This window comes from Perognathus longimembris, chromosome 2 (genome assembly GCF_023159225.1).
Source record: "Perognathus longimembris pacificus isolate PPM17 chromosome 2, ASM2315922v1, whole genome shotgun sequence".
Lineage (NCBI taxonomy): Eukaryota > Metazoa > Chordata > Mammalia > Rodentia > Heteromyidae > Perognathus > Perognathus longimembris.
Genome location: NC_063162.1, coordinates 37,548,338 through 37,569,079, shown reverse-complemented (window position 1 = coordinate 37,569,079; position 20,742 = coordinate 37,548,338). Strand labels below are relative to the sequence as shown.

The 20,742-nt window shown below is 39.9% G+C and overlaps 1 long non-coding RNA gene across 1 annotated transcript; it reads right to left on the bottom strand.

Moving 5' to 3' along the window:
- Positions 1-349: 349 nt before the first annotated feature.
- On the bottom strand, positions 350-8,943 carry LOC125346344. Its single transcript, XR_007209908.1, has 3 exons — positions 8,841-8,943; positions 7,323-7,325; positions 350-360 (listed from the first exon to the last, which is right to left on the bottom strand). It is a non-coding gene; the product is annotated as an uncharacterized LOC125346344 (long non-coding RNA).
- Positions 8,944-20,742: the final 11,799 nt, after the last annotated feature.

Sequence of the window (20,742 nt, the reverse complement as noted above, 5' to 3'; positions counted from 1 at the left end):
CCCACTTTTGGGCATCTACCCAAAAGACCACAAACAAGAACACACTAAAGCCACCAGCACAACAATGTTCATCACAGCACAATTTGTCATTGCTAAATATGGAACCACCCCAGATGTCCCTCAGTAGACGAATGGATCAGGAAAATGTGGTATATATACACAATGGAATTTTATGCCTCTATCAGAAAGAATGACATTGCCCCCATTCATAAGGAAATGGAAGGACTTGGAAAAAATTATACTAGGTGAAGTGAGCCAGACCCAAAGAAACGTGGACTCTATAGTCTCCCTCATAGGGAATAATTAGCACAGGTTTAGGCGAGTCACAACAGAGGATCACAAGAGCCCAATATCTATACTCTTATGAACATGAAAAAGTATCCTAATCAAAATGAAATACCAGTTGAGTATTGACGAGCAACAGTTTTACTAGTTTATGTACAATTATTTGTAAAAAGACATAGATATACCTAAGATATGGGAGGAAGCAAGTCCCAATGGTAAATGAACCTGGGGAGAGAGAGCCTCTTAAGACCTGAAAGACTGTTACCTACAACTAAAATCACACACACACACACACACACACACACACACACACACACACTGAAAATTAGATGGAAGAGCACTATGGATTTAGTACAATTGAGCATTCCTTGGCCTTTGGTATAAGGAGAATGACCCTGCATCCTGCTTCATTCAGAAGATACTTGGTTTGTGGCTTTATTACAGATCTAATTATTAATAGTGCTCCCTTTCTTTCCCAGAATTCCCTAGTTTGAATGATAAATCACATGATTAACCTTGCTTTGGGACAAGATTTAGGAAATTCAGTACATTTTTCACTCTTCACTCCCGATGTTCATGTGAGGCTACTGATATCACTAATATTACCCTGAAAGTTATGTAAATGAAGCAGAAAGGCATTTTATTCCTTTTTAACATCATCTGATAATTACCTAATTATACTTTTGGAATAGTTTAATGGACTGTACCTCTCCCCAAGGCTCAATTCCATAAAAGAATAGAAGCAAAAGTCTTCTTTTAAATATAGTCTGCTTATTGCTAACCCAGAATGAGCCTAATAAACAATAGGTCTTCTACTGCATGCAACCATTACTAGAATTAAAGGCAACAGATCAATGACTTTTAAATGTAAATCATTATTTTAGGTATACTAAAATTTTTATCTGGATAGTTATGAATAACATAATAAAAGGCATTGCATTAAAGTAATATGTATAAGCTATAAAAGTAACTATTAAGGTAACTATTAAAAATACTATTAAGTAGCATGTAAGTTATAGTAGAGGGCACATCAGGATGTAGTTCTCAATGATACTTGATCTCTTATGTTGTGTTAGCAAGAAAATTTAGGGCCGGATGCTAGTGTCTCATGCTTGTAATCCTAGCTACTTAGGAGGCTGAGATCTGAGGATAGAGGTTCAAAGCAACACAGGCAGGAAAGTCCATGAGATTTTATCACCAATTAACTACCAGAAAACCAGAAGAGGAGCTGTGGCTCAAAGTGGTAGAGCCCTAGCCTTGAGCAGAAAAGCTCAGGGACAGCGTAGGCCCTGAGTTCAAGCCCTATGACTTATGGTGTGGAGGGGGGATTTGGGGAAGGACCTTTTAGAAGAGGTTTGGTGCCTGAATAATTAAAACTACTTTGATTATTTCTTATGTTAAAAGTTACAGTGGCCTTTGCTAAGGTTCCAGTTCTCAAACTGGAGTTTCCACAACCCTGAAGAACTTGAAGTAACAGAATATTATATATCTTTTTTGAGATACTCCATTAAAAAAGCCTCCATGTTATCATTATAACTTTTCTTTTTCATGACATCCTAGAGTTTGAACTTCAGTGCCCCACCAGAAATCCTTAGCACTTGAGCCAAGCTACCAGTCCTTTGACTTAGTTTAACTATACGTGGACATACCATTAGATAGCATGCAAAACATACATGAATTTTTTTTAAATGAAAGATGAAATCCTGGAGAATCCCTCTTATTTTTAGTGGACCATGCTGTGATTTTTCCCCATGTTTTCTGAATTCTAGGGTGAAACATCAGAGAAACATTGTTCTGAAGTGCAGTACATTGAGGCCATATCATTTATTTCTTGCATGGTGTCAAACTTAACATAATGTGAGGGCATTTATCATAATGTGGGGATTAAAAACCAGGCTTTAAAGTTGAACGGTCTTGATTTTTGTGTAGGTTCTCCCAATTCCAGCCCTCAAATCTTACAAAAATGTGACACAAAGGCAATGATATTTAAGTTATCTTACTTTTACTATTAAAGAATGTATGTGGGGGCTGGGAATATGGCCTAGTGGCAAGAGTGCATGCCTCATATACATGAAGCCCTGGGTTCGATTCCTCAGCACCACATATATAGAAAACAGCCAGAAGTGGCGCTGTAGCTCAAGTGGCAGAGTGCTAGCCTTGAGCAAAAAGAAGCCAGGGACAGTGCTCAGGCCCTGAGTTCAAGGCCCAGGACTGGCAAAAAAAAAAAAAAGTATGTATTTGAAGCCAGGCACAGATGGCTTATGCCTGTAATTGTACCTATTCAGGAGGCTCAGATCTGAGGATCAGAAGTCAAAGCCAGCCCAAGCAGGAAAGTTGGTGAGATTCTTATCTTCAATTAACCCCCAGAAAAATTGAAAGTGAAGCTGTGGCTCAAAGTGGTAGAGAAATAGCCTTATGGAAAAAAGCTCAGGGACAGCTCACAGGCCTTGAATTCAAGCCCCACAACCAATCCCCTTGCCCCCGCCCCCGCCCTGCCCTCCCCAAAGAATGTGTTTGAATTACTGAGCACAAACTCTTGGCACAAAATAAACACTTCATAATTGTTCATTATTATTATTGCTTCAGAGGTCTATAAATAGCATTACTATTCACTGGAATCTCTGTGATCACCTAGTCTGATCAGTTTTATTCTAAAAGGTATCAAAGGAGATGTGGAGAAGCTACAAGTTAAAAAAGAAAGAAGCAACAACAAAGGCACTTTTGAAAGCTATGAAGCTATAAAGAAAGATGAAAGAAGCTGAGATGTTTTCACTTCGAGAAAAGGAATCCAAAAAGGGAAAATAGCATTCAAATATAAGAAGTCATATGAGGGTGATACTGATAGGTAGATTTCCATTTTTGTGAGGTTAGCATACATAAACATTACAGGCAAGTAATTTGCTTAATAATTTGACACAATAAGAACGTCTTGTCTGAAAGTGACAAAACTAGACTGGCTTGCTGGAGAGTATATGGATGTATCAATATGGTCTACCTACAAATATGTCCTAGCTTATCTAGGTGAAGAGTAGTTGTATCTGTGTGTCCTTGTTTCATGCGTGCATGCATGCGTGTGTGTTTGAGAATGTTTTCAATGTGGGAAATCAAATGCAGGGCCTTCTGCATACTAGTGCACTACGACAAACACTCTACAACTGAGGCATATCTTTGACCCTTGGGCTTTTGAGACAGTGCCCAGGCTGGTCTCAAAATAGCAAACCTCGGGCTGGGGATATGGCCTAGTGACAAGAGTGCCTGCCTCATATACATGAGGCCCTGGGTTCGATTCCCCAGCACCACATATACAGAAAATGGCCAGAAGGGGCGCTGTGGCTCAAGTGGCAGAGTGCTAGCCTTGAGCAAGAAGAAGCCAGGGACAGTACTCAGGTCCTGAGTCCAAGCCCCAGGACTGGCCAAAAAAAAAAAAAAAAAAAAAAGCAAACCTCCTGCTTTAGCCTCTAAAATTCTGGGATTTGAGGCAACTGGCACCATCCCATTGAAGGATGCACGTTTGGGGCAGATTTTGTAAGATATAGGACAGAGAAGTAAATCTCGACATTTGCAGACTCATTTATACACAGTACAGTGATATAAAATCAGTAGAATAGTCATAGTTCTACAGTGGTGATGTTAATAACAACAGTTAATATTTAATAAGTATTTACATAACCCTCTAAGTGTGGTATGTGTCTTATCTCTTACTGTTTAACATTTGTACTTAATTATATGAACTAGACTAATTGAGGCATGCCTTGGTCTTTTTATTTTAGATCTACACAGGAGTGAATTCACGATGAAGAACATCTTACTTCATTCATAGAGAAAGAAAGGGAGAGCTTTGATTGGCCCATAAAGGCTGGACACAATACAAAAGACATTGTAGATGATGTAGGAGTTGAGATTGCTCATACACAGTGAGCAACCTGACTTTCCCTAATGATTTCTTCTTCACTGAATGCATAAAAATTAGCATTAATACTATTCATATGAATCTTAATTGAGTCATTATTTGGAGTTATTTCTATTGTTTCATTTCACACCTTGCCTCATTATTTAACTTCATGGATACATGCTGTACCTACTACTACTTTGCTGTTTAGGATCTATTTTCCTACGTTGATAATAGCTTTGGGGAAATAATATCTCTTCTATTTGTGTGCAGCCTTGAGGAGATAATGGAGGGTCTCTACTGTTCTTTTTCTAAGGATATATATGTGGATCAGACAATACTGGGACTGGATTTTTTTCTCCCGGCACTTTAGATCAGAAGAAACATGGGGCAAAGTTCATTTATTGTTGTGACGACTGGAGGAATTCATCTACATTGTGTTATTTTGGAATCTTGATCTACCAGATACTGTACTGGACCAAACATGCTCTTCAGTCTTTGTTTGAAGTAGCAGGTAACGCTGCAATAGGCTGGCTATACTTTCTGTAGTTTTCAAGAAAAGCTTGCTATCTATCTGTGATAGGGACAAATCTTCCACTCCTTTGTATGACCTACTCACAAAGCACAGCACCTAACACAGAGTGTGAGTTTATGGATGATATTTAAAAACTTAAGTAGAACTTTGGTTACTGAGAGAAAAGAATGAGATCTATGAAAGCATTTTGTAAACAGATAAGAGATATAAGAATCTTACTCAAGCCCCAGGAATGCATGTGGTAGAAGGCTTTACATAATACTATTGTTTACTAGCTATCTTCGCATGTTAAGGTATTAGAGAGGAGAAAATACACTAAAAAATCCTAATAAAATTTCCATGAAAGCAAATAAATCCCAATAAAACTTTCAGGAAACCAAAAGAGTGGTAACCACAGCAGTTATGCTGTTAAACACACCAAGTAAGGAATTGGATTAAATGACTTCTAAATACTCCTCTGGTTCCAATATTTACTATTGCTTCTTTCATTTGTTCATAGTTCTAACCCCCCCCAAACCAGACCCACTAAGAGGCACTAGTAGATATAAAAAGTGTGTTAGAAATGATATGGCCTAGTGGCAAGAGTGCTTGACTCGTATACATGAAGCCCTGGGTTCAATTCCCCAGCACCACATATATAGAAAATGGCCAGAAGTGGTGCTGTGGCTCAGGTAGCAGAGTGCTAGCCTTGAGCAAAGAGAAGCCAGAGAGAGTGCTCAGGCCCTGAGTCCAAGGACCAGGACTGGCAAAAAAAAAAAAAAAAAAAAAAAAAAAAAAATTATGCGTGAACAGTTTGCATTAAAAAAAGAAAAGAAAAAAAAGTGACTCTACAAATAGAATTTTCAGTAACTAAAAAGAAGGATGAGAAGATTGAAAGAAAAAGTTAAGTAGTTTCTAATTTACTGAAAAGATACTATTTGCATCAAGACTAATTCTAAGTAAATAACAATGATGCATAAATTAATTTTTGACTAACTCTTCTTACCCTCAAGGAGCTTTTAGTTATTTAATCAGAATTTTTTTGTTGGCTTTTAGCTATGTACCAGTTTCTGTACTAGATGCTTCTGCCTTAAAGGAACTCAAAGAAAAACAGGATGGGGCTGGGGATATGGCCTAGTGGCAAGAGAGCTTGCCTCGTATACATGAGGCCCTGCGTTCAATTCCCCAGCACCACATATACAGAAAATGGCCAGAAGTGGCGCTGTGGCTCAAGTGGCAGAGTGCTAGCCTTGAGCAAAAGGAAGCCAGGGACAGTGCTCAGGCCCTGAGTTCAAGGCCCAGGACTGGCAAAAAAAGAAAAAAGAAAAACAGGATGCCCTTAAACCTTTCATTAGTTCTATTATGTCAATGCTTGATCTCTAAGCACAGACCAGCCGTCCCAGTGCCATGCTAAAAAAAAAAAATCTAATCTAATCAAGTCATACCCCTAATCCCTTCACCTAATCCTCTCTCAGGATTACTACCACACTGCCCTCCCTGAGTAATTCAAATTTGAGTAGTTTTTAAGTGTAAGGATGACAACTCCACATAATCTAATGTGGCAGAAACAGATTGCAGTTGATAAAATAAGCAAACAGAAGTACTATTAAGAAGATTATCACAAATACTTCATGAATATTCAGTCATTATCCACCAAATCTCAAAATGGTGAAGATGGTAGTTGTGAAGATCCAAATTTAAGCTCATAGAGTAGGCTGAAAGTCATGTGGAAACCTAAGCCAAATGATTTACCTTTTATTGTTTCAGGAAAGCACTCTAGTCACAGTGAAATAAATAATGTGATGGCTACAGATTTATGAAATGAGAAAGCACGATATCCTGAAAAGATAATAGTGTCAAGACTTGCAAACCCATTTGGTGTAAACCAACTGAACATCTCATGGAGGGGAGAGGGAAAGGGGGAGTGGGGAAGGGGGAGTGAGGGAAGAGGTAACAAACAGTACAAGAAATGTACCCATGGCTTTACATATGAAACTGTAACACCTCTGTACATCACTTTGACAATAAAAAAGTAATTATTATTTTAAAAAATAGTGTCAAGAAATTAGTCAAGGTAATAGTGTCAAGCTATCACACAGCTAGTCCTTTGGAGCTTTCTCTAGATTGATAGTTATTCAAGATGTTCTAAGATCTTGTTAGGCTGGATCTTAGTTTGAATATTGTGAAAGATGCTTTACCTGTAGTCTCCTTAACTGTTATTGAGAATATAAATATTTACAAAACTATTTTAAGGATAACATAAAGTAAAGCATGAGAAAATAGCACAATGCTTACAACTTGGTAGGCCAGTCATAGTGGTGCATGTCTGTAATCCCAGTTACTTGGGAGGTTGTGACAGGAGGATCAAGAGTTCAAAGACAGTCCAGATACAGAAAAACAAACAAAAAGTTTAGTGGACACTGAAACTGTGGTTCTTTCCTTAAAAAAAAAAAAAAAGCCAGCTTGGGCAGGAAAGGTCCAGTGACTTATCACGATCAACCACCTAAAAACTGGAAGGAGAACTGTGGCTCAAAGTTGTAGAGTGCTGATATTGAGAAAAAGTTGCTTATGGACAGTGCCTAGGCACTGAGTTCAAGCCCCATGATCACCACCATCAACAAAAATTGTATTGACCTACTCTTGATTCCATGTACTGAGGATGGAACCCAGAGAATGGTACAAACTAGATTGAGTATCTAGCTCTGCCACTGAGCTACATTCTCTTTCCCTCACGTTGTTGTTCTTGCTGTTGTTTCTCTGATTCTCAGATTCCCCAAAGGCTGGATTTTGTGACTGAGATTCTTCCATTACTATTTGAATGTCCCTCTTCTCCTTCTGAATGGAATTCTTCTAGATCCTCAGAATCTTTGGAAATCTGTACAGCTTTAGAACCAGAGAGAATTTTGGGGAACTACTAGCTTTAAGGACAAATTACTGAAGCCCCAAAACTTATTTATGGTCCCTTGGTTGTTAAATGTCAAACTCCACATCTCTTATCTCCTAGTCCAAAAGCATTTCAGGGTATTATTATTAGTAGTAGTCTGAATTGTGAGGGGCACCTGGAATTGTTGTGCCAAGTTGCAAGACAACCACCAAGAAGCCCACCGAGACTCAGACATCCCGAAATGCAATAGCAAGGCAAGACTTTATTCAAGCGGGGCCGCGGCCCGGGCCTTGTCCTACCCACCGACACAGCGGAGGTTAGGAGGCAGCCTCGAGCTGCGATTATACAGAACTTATAAAGGCAAAAGACAAAGTTACAGCAATCAGGTGTTTAAGCAAGCAAGATTACGGGTACAAATCTGATTGGCTCAGGGCTCGAGGTATTCTAGGGGCGGTTAGAGTTAAGCATTCCCAGTCGTTAGAGTTCTCGACCAGCTGGGCCCTAATAAGCTTGTCCTGGGTTTGCTCACAGGGCCTGCTTATTTTCAGGTTCACATGGTAAAGTGGGGTTCACGTGGTAAAGTGGGGTTCGCGTGGTAAAGTGGGGCCTGACCTCAAAGTCTGGCACTTCATTTCCCCCCTTCTGATAGGTAACTGGAGAACCAATCGTGGTTCTCCTTGCTTAGTCTGATTGTGACTGAGAATCGGTAGGGATAGATTGGTATTGTGCCCGCAATACCATAAAAACTCATAACAAATGCGACAGATAAAAACATAGTTTTACACCGAAGCCCCAATTCTGACCCTATTTATATTATAGCCAATTTGATTACATACCAATTTTACCATTTGTTACATACTCACTTTAGGGATTGTCTTTCTCACTTTTAGTATGCCAAAACCTTTTAATCTAAAGGAAACATTTTTGTTTTCTCTCTAAAGTCTTTCCTTATATAGGTTTATAATCTGTGTCTTATAAAATTTAACATATCCCCACTCACACCATCTTTTACTTCCTCACACCATCAGTGACTTACTGGAACATTCTGTGACAATTTACTTTTTAAATCCCTTTCTTATCCAGAGGAAACCCTTTCTCTATCCCTTTCTCCAAGGCTCTATACTAACCTTCCTGTTTACATTTCCTGGGGCTTCTTTGCTGCTAGAGTTTTAATCTGTCTACATTTTCCGGTTCATCTCAACTACATCAAGGCAATTTACTGTGACTCCACGCACAGGCTGCTCCTAAGAAGCCAAACCAGAGTCAACTATCATGAGCCAACTATTCTAGCGTAGATTTCTCCAGTGTCCAGTTCCTCCAAGTTCCTAAGGTTGGCCAGTGGCATCTGCAAGATCCACACCCACGAGGGCTCCATGAAGATGCCCAGCTAGTTTAAATCTCTGTCCAGTTACCTTGGTACCCGGCACACTTGATGGCAGTTACCTCCCTCTCTTCTCTGAGGTCACACCCTAATCCATCTGGACACATTTTAATACTCTTGGACATAGCTCCACTCCAGGCATTGCCTTGAAGTGACTCTCCAGCCTGTCACACATGCTTTGAATTTAGCAGCAGGCCAGTCTGCTTGAAAATTTCTTACAATAAGTTTTAGCAGATCCAAAACACTTTCCAGCAGAAATAAGCTGCGTGTGATAAGAGTCTCATCTGAAGATGTAGATTCTTCCAGATGACTGTTGACTCTCTCCTTGATCCTCACTCAAATGCAATGGGCAGGGGCCGTGGTTTCAGGCAGCAGTGGCTCCCAGTGGTTCCAATAGAATGTCACATCTTCTGGGTTACCTGCAACTTTCTCCATAGACTGGTTAGAGAAGCTTAACCTAAGTTAACCTAAAGCCTAACTTTAGTCAAATTTCCTAGTGTTTTCCTGATTCCTTCTTAAGCACACTAGCTTTTGCAGGCTGGCACATTACTGAAATTCAAGACAGCTTCAGGCAATCAATGGCCCTTGGGTCATTTTGCCAGGGCAATAAGTTTAAATCAGATATTTCCAATAAGGCAAGGATTTTTTTTCTTTTTCTTTTTCATGATCAAAATTGCATTTTTTTTCAAATTTTTATTATCAAACTGATGTACAGAGAGGTTACAGTTTCATATGTTAGGCGTTGGATACATTTCTTGTACTGTTTGTTACCTTGTCCCTCATGCCCCCCTCCTCCCCCCCCCCCCCCCCCCGGAGGTGTTCAGTTCACTTACACCAAACAGTTTTGCAAGTATTGCTTTTCTGGTTGTTTCTCTTTTTTTACCCTGTGTCTCTCAAATTTGGTATTCCCTTTGAACTTCCTACTTCCAATACCAGTAAACACGGTTTCCAATATACTCAGATAAGATTACAGAGATAGTGTAGGTACAACCACAGGAAGGTGATACAAGAACATCATCAATAATAGAAGCAACAGATACACATAGGACATTGAAAGTAGTTACAACTGTGATATAACAATTGTTTCCATAACATGGAGTTCATTTCACTTAGCATCATCTTATGTGTTCATAAGGGTATAGCTATTGGGCCTTGTGATGCTCTGCTATGACTTGCCTAAACCTGTACTAATTATTCCCAATAAGGGAGACCATAGAGTCCATGTTTCTTTGGGTCTGGCTCACTTCACTTAGTATAACTTTATCCAAGTCCTTCCATTTCCTTACAAATGGAACAATGTCATTCTTTCTGACAGAGGCATAAAATTCCATTGTGTATGTGTACCACATTTTCCTGATCCATTTGTCTACTGAGGGGCATCTGGGTTGGTTCTAGATTCTCGCTATGACAAATTGTGCTGCTATGAACATTGTTGTGCTGGTGGCATTACTGTGATTTTGTTTGTGGTCTTTGGATAGATACCCAAAAGTGGGGCTGCTGGGTCATAGGGGAGTTCTATATTTAGCCTTCTGAGGAATCTCCATACTGCTTGCCAGAATGGCTGAACCAGGTTACATTCCCACCAACAATGAAGTAGGGTTCCCTTTTGGCCACATCCCCTCCAACAATTGTTATTATTAGTTTTCTTGATATATGACATTCTTGCTGGGGTGAGATGGAATCTCAATGTTGTTTTGATTTGCATTTCCTTTATGGCCAGTGATGTAGAGCATTTTTTCATATGTCTCTTGGCCATTCTCATTTCCTCATCAGAGAAGTTTCTTTGTAAGTCTTTAGCCCACTTGATTAGGGGGCTATTGGTTCTTTGCGGTTTTGTTTTGGAAGAAGGTAATTTTTTTAGTTCTGCATATATTTTAGAGATGAGGCCTTTGTCTGTTGAATGTCCGGTAAAGATCTTCTCCCAGTCTGTGGGCTTTCTGTTTATCTTGCGAGCTATGTACTTTGCTGTGCAGAAGCTCTGCAGTTTGATGCAGTCCCACTTGTCCAACCTTTCTTTGATTTGTAGCCTTTCTGGGTCTTTGTTAAGGAAGTTCCGTCCTGCGCCAAGGAGCCCAAGTGTTTCTCCTACTCCTTCCTTTAGTGTTTTCAGGGTGTCTGTTTTGATTTCAAGGTCTTTAATCCATTTGGAATTGATTTTGGTGCAGGGTGATATATAAGGATCTAGTTTTAGTTTGTTGCATGTGTTGAGCCAGTTTTGCCAGCACCACTTGTTAAAGAGGCTATCTTTCTTCCATACTATTGTTTTAGCTCCTTTATCAAAGATTAAGTAGGCGTAGTTCTGTGGGTTCAATTCTGGGTCTTTAATTCTGTTCCATTGGTCTTCAGGCCGGTTCCGGTGCCAATACCAAGCTGTTTTTACTACTATAGCTTTGTAATACAGCTTGAAGTTGGGTATTGTAATTCCTCCAGCACTGTTCTTTCTGCTTAGGATTGTTTTTGCTATTCTAGGTCTTTTATTGTTCCATATGAATTTCTGGATTGCTTCCTCTATTTCATTAAAGAATGATGTTGGGATATTAATGGGTATTGCATTGAATTTGTAGATAGCCTTTGGCAATATTGCCATTTTGATTATATTAATCCTCCCAAGCCAGGAGCATGGGAGGTTTTTCCATTTTCTTAGTTCTGACTTAATTTCATTTTTCAAGCTTTTAAAGTTCTCATCAAAGAGGTCTTTCACTTCTTTGGTTAAGGTTATTCCTAGGTATTTTATGTTTTCGGGGGCTATTGCAAAAGGAGTTGCTTTCCTGATTTTAGCCTCCGTCTTCGGGTTGTTAGCGTAGAGAAAGGCCATTGATTTTTGAAAGTTTATTTTATATCCTGCAACTTTGCCAAAGTTTTGGATCAGCTCTAGTAGCTTGGGGGTAGAGTCTATGGGATTCTTTAGGTATAGGATCATGTCATCTGCGAAGAGAGAAAGTTTAACTTCATCTTTTCCTATTTGGATCCCCTTTATATTTTCTTCTTGCCTAATTGCTCTGGCTAGAAATTCTAGTACTATGTTGAAGAGCAGGGAAGAGAGTGGACATCCCTGCCTTGTTCCTGATTTTAAAGGGAATGACTTTAGTTTTTCACCATTTAGAGTTATGCTTGCTGTTGGTTTGTCATAAACTGCCTTGATTATATTCAGGATTGTTCCCTGGAATCCCAGTTTTTCCAGGGCTTTTAGCATAAATGGGTGCTGGATTTTATCAAACGCTTTTTCCGCATCCAGAGATAAAACCATGTGGTTCTTTACCTTGCTCCAGTTGATGTGGTGGATTACATTAATGGACTTGCGTATATTAAACCAACTTTGCATCCCTGGGATGAATTCAGTTTGATCGTGGTGTATGATTTTTTTGATGACCTGTTGAAGTCGATTGGCCAGAATTTTGTTGAGAATTTTTGCATCTATGTTCAACAGGGAGATTGGTCTGTAGTCCTCTTTCCGTGATGAGTCTCTGCCTGGTTTTGGGATGAGGGTTATACTGGCTTCATAAAATGAGTCTGGTAGTGACCGTTCTCTTTCAATTTCATTGAAGAGTTTGAGAAATATTGGAGTGAGTTCTGTTTTGAAGGCCTTGTAGAATTCTGCAGTGAATCTGTCTGGACCTGGGCTTTTCTTGGATGGGAGATCATTTATTGCTGTTTCTATTTCAATACTGGATATGGGTCTGTTTAGAGGGTTTAAATTTTCATGGTTGAGTTTTTGGGGTATCAATTTTTTCTAGGAAATCATCCATTTCTTCCAAGTTCTCGAATTTGTTGGCATAAAGGTTTGCAAAATAGTCCCTTATTATTTTCTGAATTTCGGTTATTTCTGTGGTGATGTTACCTGTTTCATCTCTTATCTTGTTTATTTGAGTGTGCTGCCTTCGTTTTTTGGTCAGGTTTCCCAGGGGTCTGTCTATCTTGTTGATTTTTTCAAAGAACCAACTCTTTGTTTTATTGATTCTTTCGATGGTTTTTTCGTCTCTAATTGATTTAATTCTGATTTGATTTTAATTATTTGCTTCCGTCTATTGACTTGGGGTTTGGCTTGCTGTTCTCTCTCCAGAAAATTAAGGTGCTTCCTTAAATTACTGAGTTGCTGTTTCTCCAGTTTGTTGATGTATGTACTCAGAGATATAAATTTTCCTCTGAGTACTGCCTTTGCTGTGTCCCAAAGGAGCTGGTACTTTGTGTCCTCAACTTGGTTGAAGTCCATAAACATTTGAATTTCCGTTTTAATTTCTTCAATGACCCACTGATGGTTCAGCAGTGTGTTCTTTAGTCTCCATGAATTGTGGGATTTTCTGTGGTGGCTGACTGAGTTGAGCTCTAATTTTATTCCATTGTGGTCTGAGAGAATGCAGGGAAATGTTTTGATACTTCTGAATTTGTACAGATTTTCTTTGTGCCCTAAGATGTGATCTATTTTGGAGAATGTTCCATGTGCTGCCGAAAAGAATGTGTATTCTGTCCTTGCTGGGTGGAATATTCTGTAGATGTCGATTAAGTCTAGTTGGTCTATGCAATTGTTTACTTCTGTGGTTTCTTTGTTCAGTTTTTGGCGTGTTGATCTGTTCAGAGGTGATAGTGGAGGGTTAAAGTCCCCAACTATCAATGTGTTTGGGTCTATGAATGTTTTTAGAGCCAGAAGTGTTTGTTTGATGAAGTTGGGTGCTCCTGCATTTGGTGTGTAGATATTTAGGATGGTTTTTTCTTCCTGTTGGAGAGATCCTTTTACTAGTATGTAGTAACTTTCTTTGTCTCTTCTTACCTTTTTTAATTTGAAGTCAATTTTGTCTGATACTAGAATTGCAACTCCAGCCTGCTTATGGGGGCCATTGCTTGATAAATTTGTTTCCAGCCTTTCACTTTTAGATGTTTACTTTTGCTGGATAGATGTGTCTCTTGGAGGCAGCAGAAAGATGGATCTTGATTTTTGATCCAACTTATGAGCCTATGTCGTTTGATTGGAGAATTAATTCCATTTATGTTGAGAGTTAGGATTGCGAGATGATCGTTTGTTCCTTTCATTATCACTATCTTGTTTAAAGCTGTGTCTTCCCATTTCTTGATCTGATGTTTACTATTTAGGATTCATTTCTCTGTCTGTATTGGGATCTTGATTATTTTCCCTGTATAGTACATCTTTAAGGATTTTGTGTAAGGCTGGGTTGGTGGAGATATATTGTTTCAGTTTTTCCTTATTGTGGAAGACTTTTATTTGACCTTTGGCTATGAAGGAGAGTTTGGCTGGGTACAGAATTCTTGGTTGGTAGTTATTTTTATTTAGAGTTTGGTATACTTCATTCCAGGCTCTCCTTGCTTTCATGGTCTCTGCTGAGAAGTCTGGAGTAATTCTGATTGCTTTTCCTTTATATGTGATTGTTTTCTTTGCCCTAACAGCTTTGAGTATTTTTTCCTTGTACTCTGCTGAAGCTGTTTTGATCACAATGTGTCGGTGGGATGTCCTATTCTGGTCTGGTCGATTTGGGGTTCTAAATGCTTCTTGTATCTGTATAGGCCTTTCCTTCTGGATGTTTGGGAAGTTCTCAGCTAATATTCTGTTAAATAGGTTGCCTATCCCATTAACCTCTTTCTCCAAGTTTTCCTCAATACCTATTTTCCTTAAATTGGGCTTCCTGATCATGTCTTGAATCTCCTGTAGCGATCTGTTTTGTTGTTTGGACTGGATTTGTATTGATTTTTGATCTTTCTCCATAGAATCTAAGGAATCTTCAGCTCCTGAGATTCGATCCTCTGCTTCATTTAGTCGGGACTGTAGGCTAGCTACTTGATTTCAAGTCTCTTTTCCTTCTGACTGGTCTTTCCTGATGATTTCCATGTCATTTCTTAGGTCTTGTATGGACTTCTTTACTTCATTAACTTCATTACTTTGGTTTTGAGTGTTGTCTCTCAAATCTTTAAGCTGGGTAGCTATCTTTTCATTTGACTCTTGAAGCTCATTTATCTTTCTATTTGTGGATGCCATGAAATTCTCCATTAATTTTTGCTTTGCCTCCTCACGCTCTAACATAATTGACTGAAGAGATTCAAACTTTTCATTTATCATGTTTATCAGTAGACTTTGTAGAGCATTTTGAGGGTTTTCTTTTATGTTTTTGATTGACTGCTCTGCTTCCTGCTTGTTTTGAGTGGGGATAAGACTTCATTGTTTGCCATCTTTCTTGTGTTTCTTCTGCCCATTTGAATTGGGAATGCCAGTCTACCAGCACCTGTGAGCACTGTTTAAGACCCAAAGCAGCCCTTACCAAGCACTGTTGTGTAAATCTTACAATTTCACAATTATATACAGATAACTTGTATACCTGTCTATAAAGTTAGATTTGGTGTTCCTAAAGAATACAATTTCAATATAACAACCGATCCTGGGCCCTATATTCAGTAGTTACTTATTTACTGTTACAACCCTATACGCAATTCTTGTTTTTATATTAAGTTCTTTTAGGACTGGCTTTCTCTATGAACCCCTTTGATTCACTCGTATTAAGCTGGGATACCCTCTATCCAATAACCAGGGGTCAATGGAACCTGGAGGTCCAGGCAGTAAGTCAGGAGGGTAAGTTGGAGGTAGTAAAGAGAATAGAGTAAAATGTATTGGGGGGGGGGGGTGATTTTGGTTTAGTTTCAGTGACGTGGAAATGTGGCGAAGAGTAGAATCAGTAGAAAGAACAAGGTTAAAATGACAGACACTGGAGAGTTAGCAGAAAAGAGTGGAGGTGTTATTCATAGGAAAGTAATTTTTAAAGGAAGAGAACGCAGCGAGAGAAATAAAGTAAAAATACTGGAAGACAGATACACAAAACAGAGAAAAATTATTTAAAAAAGAAGAAAAAGGAAATAAAAAGGAAAATAACAGAAAAGGAACAACCCAAACAAATAAACAAACACAAAAAAACTTGATAAAATAAACCAGTAAAAATGGAAAACAAACAAACAAATAAAAAAACAAAAAAAACCCAAAACAACCAATGATGTTTTAGATGTGAAAAAATTAAAAAGAAAATTTAAAAAAAAAGTTTAAAAAAAATGTTTGAAAAGAAAAAGAAAAAAAAAAAGGAGTCCTCCTTGTTTGGGTGGTTTCTCCCCAGTCTCTGGTTTCCCTGCAATGGTCTGCAGTCTATTTTCCTGATTGGCTGGTTTGACTTGATTCCAGTTGGCAAGGGGTGGATCTGTTCTGACCCTTCTCCCCTGTTGGTGCAATCGTGGGTCTCTGAGGTTCGCACAGCTTGCAGGCAGGCCTGGGGCGTCCTCCGTAGATGGGGATGTGAGCAGTCTCAGGAACTGTGGCTCCCCTGTCTGCTGTGGGGCCTCTGCCTTTGCTGCCTGGACTTGACTAGGCTGTGAACTCAGCAGGGCGGGGCACCTCTGGCCTGTTTTGCTTGGCTGAGAGTTGCTTGCCTGAGGGAGGCGGCCTCCTTGGCATAGGTGGTATGGAATGCAGCTCCGTTTTGGGCTGGGAATTAGCTTCCTCTGTGACGAGCCCGTTTAGCTGTCCCAGGAACTGTTTGTTCCTCCCTCTGGTGTTTCCGTGCCCCCGGTAGCTGCTCGCAGATTTTGCTTTAAATTTAGAAATTCCAGCGGGCAGGGAGGGGCACCTCTGGCTAAGCCAAGGTCCAGGACTCGCCTCCCGCCAGGGCAGGGGGCGTTTTTCTGGGCGGAGCTGGCTCTCATTGATTCCGCCCCTTCTGCCCTTTTCAAAGATGGTTTTTTTGACCTCGCTTTCCCCAGGCCCGCTTCAGTTCCAATCTGGTCTGACCCTATGCCAGTGGCAAAGATGGTGCTTTGCTCTGGCGGTGGGGACAGGGATGCCTTCCAGAAGCTGGTCTGTGGGCACAAGTGAGAATATCTTTTGTGGGGTACTCACACCTACCACTTTGAGCTCCACACAACTCCATTCCCAGCACTCTGCTGGCTGATTAGAGACAAGTCTGGCTTCGAACCACAGATTCAGATCAGTGAGTCTTACAAAAGGCCACTTTACTCCAATTAAAAGCAACAAGGTGGTCCACACAGAAGTAGTTTTTAAGCATGCCCTTACCTGGAACTTATTAAAGGACAGTATTAGATCTCGACAAACTTGTAGGAATCACCTGTGCTTCTCTGTGGGCCTGCTGAAAATGGTTACAAAAACCTACAAAGAAGCTGGAATGGCAATTAAACATTTTGGTAGCCATAATTCTCCTTTTCTCACTTTGCAATAATTATTTAGGACAATTTTACTTCCAAATTTCTTATCTAGAAATGTATTCTTGATTTCCAAAGCCTTTTTAACACTAACACAACACTTTAGCTTTTATCTGCATTGGAAAAACTGAAGCTCACAGGCATTCTGAAACCAGGTGCTGCCCTTTGCCTACGGGCTGCTTATTTCAAAAGAGCCTCTTTTTTTTTTTTTTCTTCAGTCCCAGTTACTGCATGGCATGAAGACCTTTGAATTTTTCCTTAATGCAAGAATTACAATTAGAAATACTTATCCATTCAGCTTTCCAATATATTAGTGAGAAACATTAGCCCATTTTGCCATTTCTTCCTCCATACATAGAGTTAATGAAAGTTTACTTCTATCCCCATTAGTTTAGTATATATATATATATATATATATATATATATATATCCTTTTAAATGCAAATTTCTGACACTTAGCTCTGATTTTTTTTTTTTAATTTTAATTTAAGAACCCTGAGATATCCTTTTTTTAACTCTAGTTCCTCTTTAAAACAATGCAATAATACCTTTAAAGCATTTGGTAATGCCCAAACTTGATGAGCATTTGAATTTAAACTTAAACTTAGTTTTGCATCACACTGCAGTCATGAACATGTTCACACTCACATATGCACACACACATATATTTTCAAAAGATCTTAAAGCGCGCTGAATAAGCATCGGCCGTACATTTTAAGACAAAAACCTTTAACAAATGATATTAGCATTCTCCAGCCTCATTTTCCAGGGCTTGATAGTTTTAGTAAAACATTTTTAGTCTTAATAAAACATTTTAGCACACCAAACAATTTTCTGCTTAAGAAGGCTGGGTGGGGGTCCCCCTAGAGTTCTTTTTTGCGGACACTCTCACTGATTGACTGATTATGGCTGTCACCTGTACATCTTTCCAGTGAGCTAAAGTCAAGTCCAGGGGAGTGGAAGGAACGTTCCCCATCATCCGTTTGTCAGGCACAGCGCAAGAAAGAAACACACAAAAATTATCACAGGCACAAAGACCAGACAACACTTACAGACAGACTTAGGGAGCTGCGGCTTACAGGTTCAGCTGTGTCTCTCCTACCCCTGTGAGGAGGCAGGCCACACAGTCTCACTGTGTCTCTCCTGCCCCTGTGAGGGGGCAGACCACACAGTCTTGAGGCTCTCTCTCCCGTTCCTTTGTAGGAGCAAACCAGACAACCCCGAATATAGAGTAGACTGGACGGGTGCCCGTTAGAAGGGCCTCCCGGTCCAGTCCTTCAGGTTCAGGGTGGTAGTGGGATGCCTGAGCCCCCTGTGGAGGGCTTGAGTTGTCCCCCAAGTCCTCCAGGACTGCCCAATCAAGCGTGTCCACTCCGGCTGGTCCTTCACTACCTACAGGTTCAGATTCAGGCGGCTGGCCAAAACAGAAAACAAAACTACAAATCACACAGACACAGACACACAGAATGAACAGCGCTATTTTCTTACTTTCGGAGTCTGGGGTCTCAGGGGTTCTCTGGGGCCATCCCGGATGAGCCCCCAAATGTTGTGCCAAGTCGCAAGACCACCACCAAGAAGACCACTGAGACTCAGACATTCTGAAATGCAATAGCAAAGCAAGACTTTATTCAAGCGGGGCTGCGGCCTTGTCCTACCCACCGACACAGCGGAGTTTAGGAGGCAGCCTCGAGCTGCGATTATACAGAGCTTACAAAGGCAAAAGACAAAGTTATAGCAATCAGGTTAAGCAAGCAAGATTACGGGTACAAATCTGATTGACTCGGGGCTCGAGGTATTCTAGGGGCGGTTAGAGTTAAGCATTCCCATTCGTTAGAGTTCTCGACCAGCTGGGCCCTAATAAGCTTGTCCTGGGTTTGCTCACAGGGCCTACTTATTTTCAGGTTCACGTGGTAAAGTGGGGTTCGCGTGGTAAAGTGGGGCCTGACTTCAAAGTCTGGCACTTCAGAATCAGTACATCAACATAAAATTTCTGACCTAACACCTACTACAATATACCTAGAACTCTCCTTTGTTCAAGACACATCCATTATAATTAAATAATTATAACATATAGCACAAATTAAGTTGCCCTTATCACTGCAGATTTCTTTTTTCACTGATTTTATGTTAATTTTAATGTTTTTCTTTATGTTTCTTCAACATAAGAATAAGTAAATGCACCTGTATACACAGATTCTTGCTAAGCTGTTTATGGCTGGTTTTTGCTAGTGGTAAGCTCCATAATTAGGGTTAGGCACACATCCACGTACCTTACACATATCGGCCAATTATATTTCTCAATAATCCTGTTTTATAGATGAAGGGAAAAAATGAGCACTCTGTAGATGAAGTCACTTAACGGAAGTCTTTTTCAGATACTCAAGTCTGTGTTCCCACCATGAAGATTCCTTTGTACTTTTTTTTTTTTTTTTTTTTTTTTTTGCCAGTCGTGGGCCTTGGACTCAGGGCCTGAGCACTGTCCCTGGCTTCTTCCTGCTCAAGGCTAGCACTCTGCCACTTGAGCCACAGCGCCGCTTCTGGCCGTTTTTTTTCTGTATATGTGGTGCTGGAGAATCGAACCTAGGGCCTCGTGTATCCGAGGCAGGCACTCTTGCCGCTAGGCTATATCCCCAGCCCTCCTTTGTACTTTTTAACTTGAACATTAATCCCTTAAAGTAATATAAATAACAAAGAGAACAATATATTAGCAAGATGCATATAAATTGCTTAATTAGTGGAAATTTATTTCACAAGTATTTGTTAGGTTCTGATTACTGCCAAGGCTACATTGCAACAGCTGCAAATGACATTTTCTTTACTTTCCATATCATCAGCAGAATACTACTCACTCCAGGCTCTTGCTATGTGTGGACAGTCCTTAGAGTAGTAAAGAGCTTTCTGCTGGTCCTTGTGCTGGTTCATCTTTTGGATGCTGAAGTTTGCTCTCTATGTCCTTACCCTTTTTTTTTTTTTTTTTTGGCTCTAGAAGTTTACTTCATCCTGATGAAAGTTTCCTTAATCCTGATTTATAATATTAAACTAGTGGGGGGAGAAAACAAAACATATGAACTCATTTTGTCACCAGAGAATGGTTTGAGGGCTTTCCTCAGGTCCCAAGTTTCCACACAAAACCACAGGTCCTTGATTCATGGTCTAGTAGAATCTCAGGGTCTCTCACAAAAGGAGAGTCTCACAAGTTTTAGAAGGATTTCCTTTATTATAACAAGTCAAAGGAGGGAAAAAGAGAGAGGAACATTTCCTGTTCCCCATAGAGAAAATGGGGAGTTTAAAGACACAAATATGGCAGCTCTTTCCTGATGCCTTCCTTCCGTTTGAGTTATGGAAATCACAAGGTCATCTTGCAACTTCTATCCTTGCATAATGGTTTTGGGTAACCAAGATGGTGTTAAAATATGTTTTAAAATATGTCTCTGGTTCTACCCACAAACATAGAGACAATCGGTGAACTTTAGGGCTTCCTTTTCTCAGACATGTGTCTCATCCTACAAACTCTACCCATTCAAAAATTTGCCAGGTTTTAAATATTTCAGAGAAAGAAGTTTTAGATAGGTCCCCTGACCCCCACCATG